Source organism: Antechinus flavipes, chromosome 3, assembly GCF_016432865.1.
Source record: "Antechinus flavipes isolate AdamAnt ecotype Samford, QLD, Australia chromosome 3, AdamAnt_v2, whole genome shotgun sequence".
NCBI classification, from domain to species: Eukaryota; Metazoa; Chordata; class Mammalia; order Dasyuromorphia; family Dasyuridae; genus Antechinus; species Antechinus flavipes.
In genome coordinates, this window is record NC_067400.1 from 312,706,830 (window position 1) to 312,715,725 (window position 8,896).

Genomic DNA, 8,896 nt, shown 5'->3' on the forward strand with positions numbered 1-8,896 from the left:
AAAAAAAAATTGAATTAATTAATAAAACTAAGAGTTGGTTCTATGAAAAAGCCAACAAAATAGACAAAACCTTAGTAAATCTGATTTTAAAAAGGAAAGAGGAAAATCAAATTGTTAGTCTTAAAAATGAAAAGGGAGAACTTGCCACTAATAAAGAGGAAATTAGAGCAATAATTAGGAGTTTCTTTGCCCAACTTTAAGCCAATAAATTCGATAGCTTAAATGAAATGGAAGAGTACCTTCAAAAACATAGCTTGCCCAGATTAACAGAGGAAGAAGTAAATTGGTTAAATAGCCCCAAAGTATCCAGTACTGTAGTAAAGCTCTCTCCACAGAGATCACACCCCACTCCCCTCTAGTCTGCTCAGCTATGAGCTGCCTGCTGTCCTCTCCTGCATCTGCCTGCCCTCAGCCTATGGTGATCTAAAACCATCCCTGCCCTTGAGCAAAAACAATCCTTTTCTGGGAAATTTCAATGATGTCTTCTCCTGATAATTACTTGTGGGATTTTTTTTTTTCAGTCAAGCACTGATTCCAAGGCTTGTCATGAAATAAATTCTGAGAGAAAACATGAAGCTTAAGTAAATGTGTGTGTCCTCTATGCCATCTTGGCCGGAAGTCCCCAAGAAATACATTTAAAGTAGAGTAATACAGAGTAAAGGTAAACGATAGAAGCAGAAGCTATTCTGCTTCAGGTGAAGCAAAAAACAGAGGTAGTGATCCTGATCTCAGAGCAAGCAAAAGGAAAAAAAGAACTAATTAAAAGAGATAAGGAAGGAAACTATATCTTGCTAAAGGATATTATAGATAATGAAACAATATCAATACTAAACATATATGCACCAAGTGGTATAGCATCCAAATTCCTAGAGAAGTTGAGAGATGCAAGAAGAAATAGAAAGTAAAACTATACATCAGGGATTTCAACCTTGCTCTCTCAGAACTAAATAAATTGAAGTGCAAAATAAGAAAGAAGTTAAGGAGGTACATAGAATTTGAGAAAAGTTAAGTATGACAGATCTTTGGAGAAAATTGAATGGAAATAGAAAGGAGTATACTTTTTCTCGGTAGTATATGGAACCTATACAAAAATTGGACATGTATTAGGGCACAAAAACCTTAAAATCAAATGCAGAAAGGCAGAAACAGTAATTGCATTTTTTCAAATCATGATGCAATAAAAATCAAATACAATAAAAATAAACCAAAAATTAATTGGAAACTAAATAATCTAATTCTAAAGAATGAATAGGTAAAACAACCAATCATAGACACAATCAAAGAAAGCTTATATAAAAATAAAAGAGATTATATAATTGTGACTATCCATTTTTTATTTGCTTCCTTGTAGGTCTTCTTTTATTCTCTGATGTGCGCTTTTTGCTTCATTATTTTTTTGTACTTTTCATCCCCTCACTTCCCCCAAGCAGGCTACAGTTAAGGACACATATATGTATGTATTTATATATACATATGCACACAAAGACACACATATATAGACATGAATCTAAAACAATATTAAGATAGCTGATATAATGTAGACTTCTGTCTTGATTGAATCTTTAAGTTTGACTTTGTCTTAGATTAATGATCACTACCATTATGTTTTCTTCTAATAAATTCTATTCCTGATCCTTATTGTGTGTGTGTGTGTGTGTGTGTGTGTGTGTATAATGTGTATGTGTGTATATTTTATTTCCTATCCCTGACAACTCTTCCACTTTAGTTCTATTCCTTAATTTGGCTTGCTATTATTTAATCTTCCCCCCAAAAAATGGATACCCCTATGGATCTCTGTCTTATCTTTTCTCCCCACCCTTTTGCTCTCTTTTAATCCCTTTCCTAAAAAACCACAACTTAACCCTCTGTCATAAATCTTCACACCTCTCTATATTCCTCCTTATCCTAATATCTCATCACTTATTTCTTTATAGATTTTGGAGGATGCTATATCCTTCTTTGTATATATCTGTATTATTGCCTATTTAATTCATTTCTGATATGTGTACGTTTTCAGAATTACCAGCCTTCCTTCACTCTCTAATGTTTTTATGTCAATTCTTCCTCTGCACCTCATTTGTATAGCAACATTACTATTTTTACCTTTTCCTAGATTGTTTTGCTTTTTAGAACCATATCATACTTATCTCTGCCCTGATCTTTCTTTTAAACTTCCCAATCACTGATGTCAGTTATAGACATATAGCTTAATATATCCACATATGAAACATAAACTATTTATCTTTTTTGGAATCGCTTGAAATTATTCTTTGATGTTGATCATTTTATGTTAACTTCCTATTGAACTCAGGTTTGTTTGAGATAAAATCCTGAAAATCTTCAAGTTCATTGAATGTCCATTTATTCGTTCAATATTATACTTAATTTTGCTAGGTGTCTTTTTAGCCACAGGCCTATTACTTTTGATTTTCAATATATAATATTCCAGTACTTATGACCTTTTATTGTAGCTGCTGATGAATACTGCATAATTCTAATTGTAATTCTAGCATATTTCAATTGTTTTTGTAAAAGTTTCTTTTTGATCTGGCACTTTTCAAATTTAGTGACAATATTCCCATATGTTTTTCTTGTAGGATCTCTTTGAGGAATTAATTGTTGGCTTTTTCAATTTCTACTTTCCCCTTGCATTATTGTGTCAAGGTTCTATTTGTGGTCCTAAGTAGTCCAGTTATTCCTGTGTTTTCTTTCTTGATCTGATCTTCATATCTGTTGTTTTTACTTATGTTTCACATTCTGTTCTTTTTTTTTTCATTCTTTATATTGTTTTGCGATTATTTTGTGGTCTCTTATAGCTTCACTGTCTTCCCTTTGCCCACGTCTAATTTTCAAATAACTATTTTCATCTTTAAGTCTCCTTTTCTAACTAGGTGACTTTCTGTTAATATTCTTCTTGTTTTTCTTAAATAGTTCTTTTTAAAATGTTTTCTCAATATCTCTCATTGGATTTCTATAGTCTTTTTTTGAATTCTTTTATAAATTCTTGCTGGACAAATAGCCTTTTAACATTACTCTTTGAGGTAGGAGAGGCTTTTTAAAAAAAATTCAATATTCTCCTCTAAAAATGAATATCTTATCTTTCCTATTCCCCTAGTAACTTTCTCTGTTTGGGTTCTTTCTTCTTGCTTGCATACTTTTTAATGAGAACTTATTAGAGAATGTCTAGTCCTGGAGCTGGGGGAGAGGGGGGAGGGAGAGAGGAGCTATGGTTCCACTTCAGTTCTTCCCTCTAGCCTGAAATCTAAAACCAATTACTCCATTCTCCTGTAAGTACCTACAGCCTGCAGTGTTCTTGCCCCACTGTTTCACACTCAACAGGTGCCTACTTTCTCACCTCAAACCCAAATTCAACAATACAGGTTGGCCTGACATTCCTTATCAGATGAGGTCCCTTCAATCTTCTGAACTCATATCCCTGACTTCCAAAGCTGTTGCTCTCTGGGAGGTGAAAGTTCCTGCAGTTTGGCCTGAAGCTACCTACACACACACACACACACACACACACACACACACACACACAATCACACACAAACACAGCTAGTCCCAAGGCTCCCCATTTGCTGTTTCAGTGGAGTTAGCTTGGAGGTGTTTATATTTCACACAAGTTAAAAACCCGCCTTTCTTCTGGGCTTTTTAGGTTGTCCCGGAAGAAACTCAGTTCTGCCCTTTTGTTTTTCACTGCTCTTTGTTCAGCTAGAGGCACAATTTTGTTATATTTGCGGGAGAAATCTGAATTGCTTTGCATTTTCTGACATAATCTACCATCTACCCAGAATCTTCCTGATAAATTTATTTTAGAGGGAAAGCAGTGTAAGACAGAATATTAGGAAAGCAACCCAAATTACATATGTCTGAGAAGTGGACAGGAAGTTAAAAAACTGAGAAAACAAACAGTAGTTTCTGTAAGTGTTATATAGAACTTTAATACCTATAAATACTTGCCCACAACAGTCATAATTAACAAATATTATAATTTCCATTTTAAAGATGAAGATATTAGGGCATAGACTTAATGATTTACCAGTGTTTACAGGGTAATTAATGATAGATCCAGCATTTAATTCCAGATCTATAGTCTTCATAAATCACTTTCTCTATTACTTAATTCCTCCTTCCTAATGTGGTTTGTCCTTCTTATTCAAAAAGGATCAAAAAGACATCACAACACTGTGATGTTTCTTTTGAGGTTCTGCAATGCTGCTTTGCTCATAGAGGACAGTGCCTTCTTTCATGTTGGCATGCCAAGCTGACTGGTCCTGTGCCAGAATTTCCTAAGTCTCACAATCAATACCAAAATTTTTGAGAGATTTTGAGTGTCTTTATATCACTTTTATCTGGCATATGACTGCTTGCTTTATGTAATTTCTGTATAAAATAATTTTTAAGACAATGCATGTTTGAAATTTGAACAAGATCAGCCCTCCACAATTGCACTTTCTATAGTAGAGTTTCAATGTTTGGAAGTTTAGTTGAGAAAAATATTGAGCATCTTATCTTGCCAGATAATATTCAGAATTTTCCTAATAAAATTTAAAAGGAAGCAGTTCAGCTTCCTAGCATGGTGTTAGTATACTATATAGATTTCATAGGAATACAACAATAAAATCAGCAAATGTCTCTGTAGATCTTCAGTTTGATAGGCAAAGCAATACCTCTTCTCTCCTAACCTTTCTTTTGGTGTTTCCCAAATACTGAGCATTTGACACAATGTGTGTGTCAATCTCATCTCTGTGTACATAACTGGAAAGTATATTACCAATTAGAGCATTCAAAATTTCTTCATTTGTTGAAACTGATGGTTCCATATATGATGGTGCAGTGTTGGCTAGTGGAGAAGGTTTGTTTTGTTGTTGTTGTTGTTTGTTGTTTGTTTTTATTTTTGTTAGGCCAAAATTAGCACAAGTAAAAGAGAATTGATCCATATTCTGTTGCACCTCAATCTCAGAAGCTGTATTGAGTGTACAATTGGTTATGCACCAACTCTCCTTCCACTTAAATCTTGACTTGTAGCCATTCCAAGTTAAATAATTAATGGTCAATGGGGTAATTGACCTTGATATTGTTTTTGTCCTTGTTGAAAACATTGCTGAATGCATAATGCTAAAAATCATGGAAGCATGGGAGTGCATCACTCTATTGGAAAAGCACCAGAACATCACCCATTATCCAGAGCCTAGGAAAGCTTGCCATCATTAATCAGCATATAATACTTATAAATTTATTTAGGTAACCATATCCGTGGTCTTCTACAGGCCCTCATGATTAATTATATTAAAGATCTTAATTAGATCATTGTTTCGTACAGTGCCACTTCTGACGGTTATTCAGTAACTCAACTATACCTTGCCCTTTCTGAAGCTATACTGGCTCTTAAGCAAATGACCTTCTTGCAAATGAAACATCAATTTATTAAGGAAGGTAAGAATCTTGCTATCAATGACTAAGAGAGAGATTGCCTTGTGGCTATCATAGCACAACCCATTTTCTTTTCTTATTTTTATAGAGATCCTTAATCTCCTGGGCTTGATCTCCTCTTGTTCTATAATCCAAAATATTTCTATCAGCTTTTGTATGAATAGTGGACATTCTTCCTTATAGATTTTGCTAGAAAGGAAATAGCACCAGGAACTTTGCCTCATTGCCTCAAATGACTTTGCCACATTACAGGAGCATAATGACACTCAAAATCTCTTTTTCAGTTCGAAGTTTGACTATAGAGGGATTGACTTCAACCAGAGGTAAATGATCAGGGGCTTGATCATTGTTTGATGATGGTCTATTGAGAATACTATGAATTCTCGCCAGGATCATGTCCTTATCAAAATTCAGCATGACTCCATCAGCACATGAGTCATTGTGATATGCCAAAGGTCTTTGGCCCATAAATAATCTTCAGCGAATCATGAAAACACTTTGGATTGTTACTATATGTGTAAAACTGAATTCCATCTATCTTCTTATGAGCCAAAAGTCCTGTATTTCTCTTTTATTTATTTATTTAACAATTTATTTTATTTGGAAAAAAGAGCAGAAAAAAAGAAAAACAGAAAAATACAAAACAAAATAAAGCAGAACAAAAGAAAACATTATCATGTGTCCAGAAGAACATCAGGGAGAATTTAAAATATATAACAATAAATTATCAAATCATGAAATTGTATATATTAGTATAAAAGAAATTAGATTCATTAGTATCCATTTTTTCTTTACTTCCTTATATTGTTCTTTGGTTCTCTGCTGCACCCCTTATTTATTCTTTTTTCCCTCTTTCATTTCTTCCACTATTCCCAAGCAAGCTATAGTTAAGAAAAGATATATTTATAAATACATATGTAGATATATACATATTAACACAAACACACACACACACACACGCACACACACACACACTCCACACATATACACATGTCTTTCCTGTCTCTGCTGACTAATTAAATTCTGGTTCCTAATTTGCCTTATTATTACCTAACCTCTACCCACCCAAGGATCCCTCTCTTGTCTTCTTACCTCACCCTTTGCTTCCCCATCTGCCTATCCCTTCCCGCCTATTCTTTATAGATTTTGAAGGGTGCTATATCTTTCATAGTATATATGTAGTGTTGACTATTGAGCATTCCTTATATGAGTAGGTTTTCAATAATTATGAGTCTTTCTCCCCATTCTAATGCCTCTGTGTCTATTGTTCCTCTACACCTCATTTATATAATTTGATTACGATTTTTACCTTTACTCTGCTAGTCTTTCTTTTGAGCTATCCTATTGTTGATGTGAATCTTAAACATATAATATACATATATAAAAACAAATAATTTGTCCATGTTTAAACAGTTTGTCCATGTTAAATTCCTTATAACTGATCTTTCTTGTTGGCTCTTATATATTAAATTTTTTGTTAAGTTCAGTTTTGGTTAATAGAAAGTTGTGAAAATCTGCAAGTTCGACAAATGACCATTTTTTCTCATTCAATATTATAATTTTCCTGGATATGATATTTTTGGTCACAAGCTTAGCTCTTTTGATTGTTGGTTAATATGATTTCAGGACCTGCAGTCTTTTATTGTAGCTGCTAATAAGTCTTGTACAATTCTAATTGTAGCTCCAGAATATTTGAATTGTTTTTTTCTTGTTTTTTGCAAAATTGTCTTTTTGATCTGTAGGTCTCAAAATTTGGCAAAAATATTCCAGTGTATTTTACACAAAAGATCTCTTTGAGGTAGGGGCCAGTGTTTTGTTTTGTTTTGTTTTTTTCCCTATTTCTATTTTCTCCTCATATTCTATCACTACAAGACAATTTTCTTAGATTATTTCCTGCATTATTGTGGCAAAGTTCTCTTTTTGGTCAGAATTTTCTGGAAGTCCAAATACTATATTTTTTCTCCTTGATCTGTTCTCCAGATCTGTCCTTTTTCTTATAAGGTATTGTGCATTCTGTTCTTTTGTTCTCATTTTTTATAATCGTTCTAGTTATTTTTTGGTCTCTCATAGCTTCACTGGCTTCCCTTTGCCCAATTATAAATTTCAAAGAATTGTTTTCATCTTTGAGACTGTATTCTTTTCTATTTAGTTAAGTTTTCTTTTTATAATTTTGTTTTTGGGGGGGTAATCTTTACTTTTCTTTGTAGTTTTTCTTCAATGTCTCTCACTTGATTTTTAAATTCTTATTTGAGTTTTTCTATAAATTCTCTCTGGTCAGGGAGTCATTTCATATTACTCTTTAGGGTAGAAGCTTTTTTTTTTTTTTTACTAAAGTATCCTCCTCTGAAGATGGATCCTGATCTTTTCTGTTCCCATAATAGGTTTCAATAGTGGGATTCTTTCTTCTTTTCTGGTTCACTTTTTGAAATAAGAGGACCCTGTTATGCTCCAAGTCGTCTTGATTTTTCAGGAGACTATGCCCTAAAGTATAAATCTGTTCTATTTGTGGGGGAAATAGGTAGAGCTTGAAATTTACTTACCTACTCTGCCATATTCCTAGAATCCCCCCCCCTTCCTCTCTTTAAGCTTGACTTCCATTTTACTTTTAATGTAGTGAAATACTACCTCATTAGAGAAGGACTAACTATTCTACTGTTAGACCTTATAGAATTCTTGTTTTTCATTTAGTAACTTCTGAATTTCTCCATCATTTTCATTAATAATTCTGATGTTTGTGAGAGTTCTGGTCCAAATGAGCAAAGGTGGTGCTGTACACCAAATCTCTCAAAGTTACCCCTCCATTTCTTTTCATTATTATCAAAAGTGCGTTGGCTCAGATTTCTCTCTAAGTCAGGAACAAACTATTCTTCTACAGAAAAGAGTTTTAACCCATGGACTTGTAGTCTTCAGACAATCATCATACCTTTCAGCTACCACTTTGATTGTAATGTGAATCTTTGGCTTTGAGAAGTCTATGGTCAGTCCAACACTGCACTATTAATATCTTTTGTCACTCTCAGGTCTTGTTTGTCTTTTCTCCTTACAATGACGTAGTTTATTAAATACCAATATTTTCTGTTAGGATGCATTCATAAATTTTTGTTGTATTTACCTAAATAGATGATAGTTTTGGTAATGAAAAGGTCATGAGATTTACAAGTCTTCAGTAATAAGTATCATTGCTGTTGCTATTTCTGATTCTATTCCTACAAAAGATTTTCTGCTGTGGCTGATAGTTTGTGCCTAATCTGTCATTAAAATCATGCAAAATTACAAACTTATCTTCTTTCATCACTCATCAGGGTTCACCATGGAGGGAGTTTACACACTGATGAGGGGTAGTATGGTACTTCCCTGCAAGTGTCAATCATATTCTTATCAACCTGCCATTCATTCATTTTGGGAGGCATACCAGCTTGCTGACTAGATTAGATTTTATTGGGAAACTTACACTAGTTTC